Genomic DNA, 2,576 nt, shown 5'->3' on the forward strand with positions numbered 1-2,576 from the left:
GAGAGAGAGAGAGAGAGAGAGAGAGAGAGAGAGAGAGAGTGTGTGTGTGTGTGTGTGTGTGTGTGCGTGTGTGTGTCTAAAAACCATCCAGGTATAATGGGATCAACTGCAAATGCAAAGAACAATACCAAGTTTATACCAGACACTCAGGCTAAAGAAGCTACTGTGGACCGAGCACTGAGCTTCCTGGCAACCATGGCAAAAAGGGTCATAGAATCCCACTTAGAAGATTCTCCTCAGACACCAGTCCCTGGGGCCCTGGGAGTAAGGGGTTATGGTGTCTCAGCCAGGGCAGGGGTGGGAGCCAGTCACCTGGTGTCTCCAGGGTCACTGGCTCAGAGAACTCGCCTGAAACTGCCTTATTACAGGCCTTCACACGGAAATTCATGTATTTCATGTCAAACTTGAGACCTACGAGACAACAGAGGAGTCAACATTGTGTACACTTTGAGCAATAGATTAGAGGCCCCTGTGTCCCACAGTAATCCCACCACCCTTCATTCTAAGGATTATCTTAGAAATGACATCCCTGAGAAACCATCCTTGCCCTCATTCACCTGTGGGGTATCACTTGGCTCTGCCCACAACCCAGACCGGCCAATCAGGATGCTTTATGGATCAGCCACACCCATTGGTCCTGGGATAGGCACATGACCCAAACTAGCCCATCAGAATCTGCCCTGGGACCCTGGTAATATAACGAGCAGATTCTGTCTTTCCTCTGGGCTGGCCAGCTAGGAGGAAGCTCCTTTTGAGAAAATTTGCCAGCACGTCAGCAAGGCTCGTTGAGAATACAGCCCCTAGAGCCAACGAGTGTCGGGAACGGAGCTGAGCGAGTCATTTGCTGGAACCCCTGGATCTAGCCATGCCTGGTTCCTTAAAGACTTTCCATACTACTAGGATATATCCTACCCTCCATTTCTATCCTCTTAAAAATATATTATTAATTTCTTCTAATCTTACAAAATAAAAGCAACCATCAAGCTGTCTTCTCCCTCAAGCAAAACCTCTTTGGAGAGCTGTCCACACCCACCCTCTCGGCTGCCTCACTCCCTGGCCTTGTTAAATATATTATTAATTTCTTCTAATCTTACAAAATAAAAGCAACCATCAAGCTGTCTTCTCCCTCAAGCAAAACCTCTTTGGAGAGCTGTCCACACCCACCCTCTCGGCTGCCTCACTCCCTGGCCTTGTTAATCATCTTTTTTCAGGATCTGGCTGACCACTCCCTCCTTCATGGAACATTCTCTTTCCTTGGCAGCCATGGCATTGCCCTCTCCTGGCTGCCCCCTCTCATTGCTCCCCCTTGGTCTTCTTTGCAGGCTCCTCCATACCCTCAAATGTATGGGTGCCTCAGTCTGGAACCCCTGCTCACCTCACTCTGCTGACTGTCCCCTTCTCACCCTTCAGACACCATCTCTCCACCCACAGCACTCACAGCCCAACCTTTAGCTCAGAGCACATGTCCAGCTGCCTCCTGGGCATTCCTCACGGGGTGCCCATTCTCTGGGCATCCCAAACAACACTTAGTACCCCCTGCTCTGAAATCTCCCATAGATCCCCTTGCCTTCAGGGTTAAGTCCCCGTTCCTCCTCTCCCCTCTCCCTATAGTTGTTCCCTCTGCAAACTTAACTAGTTCCAGGCACAAAGGCTCAGTGTTCTGGCCTCTGAGCCCTTGATCAGGCTGTTCTTCTGCCTGGAAGTCTGTTCTCCCCCCCTTCTCTTTTGGGCCTCAGCCTGGCTGTTAACCTCCTCCAGGTGCCCACCCAGACTGCCTCACCCTTCCTTGGAGCCCCCTTTCTGACAGTAAGGTGGTTTGCCCAGCAGCGCCATCTACTGCCCCAGAGCTAAGACTACCACCCAGGAGGCTTGGTTTCAGAATCACGAACCCATCTGACTTTTGACAGTGCGTGCCGCAGTTTCCTACTCTGCAACCCAACAATCATATCCCCAACACTGAGCAGGGTTCACATGAGGATGAGATGGGTCAAGGAATGTAAGTTATAAACTCTTAACCAAAACCTTCCTGTCTTCCAAACAATCAACGAGAGAGTAGGTGGACTGCAAATAACCACATAGGTTATTTACATAGGTGAGCGAATTCATCATTATCTTGAATATCGCAGGTCTTTTGAGGGATTCAAGTTCCTGCCCTGAGGAATTCGCTCACTATGGATTTTGGAAAAGGCCAGAGAGGTAAAGAGGATGCATCCAGAAGCCTGTGATGGAGAAGATCTACACCTCGATGGTGGTGGTGATTACACAAATTTACACATGGGATAAAACTGCATATGGGATTACACAGGCACACACGAATGAGTGCGTGTAAAACTGGTGAAAAGTGAATCAACACTGCAGAATGTACCCGTGTCAGCTTTCTGATTCTGGTATTGAGTTCTAGTTACGTAAGCTGCCACTACTAGAGAAAGCTGGGTATAGCCACACAAGGGACTATCATTCAGCCTTAAAAAAGGAAGGACATGGGCTTCCCTGGTGGCGCAGTGGTTGAGAGTCCGCCTGCCGATGCAGGGGACACGGGTTCGTGTCCCAGTCCGGGAGGATCCCACATGCCGCGG

At 49.9% G+C, this 2,576-nt stretch overlaps 1 protein-coding gene across 2 annotated transcripts in view; it reads right to left on the reverse strand.

Annotated features, from left to right (window-relative positions):
- FSD1 (fibronectin type III and SPRY domain containing 1) overlaps positions 1 to 2,576 on the reverse strand; it is a 16,265-nt gene that overhangs the window by 2,833 nt on the left and 10,856 nt on the right. The gene's annotated exons all lie outside the window — the stretch shown is intronic.

The sequence above is a fragment of the Physeter macrocephalus genome, chromosome 2, assembly GCF_002837175.3.
Source record: "Physeter macrocephalus isolate SW-GA chromosome 2, ASM283717v5, whole genome shotgun sequence".
Taxonomy (NCBI): domain Eukaryota; kingdom Metazoa; phylum Chordata; class Mammalia; order Artiodactyla; family Physeteridae; genus Physeter; species Physeter macrocephalus.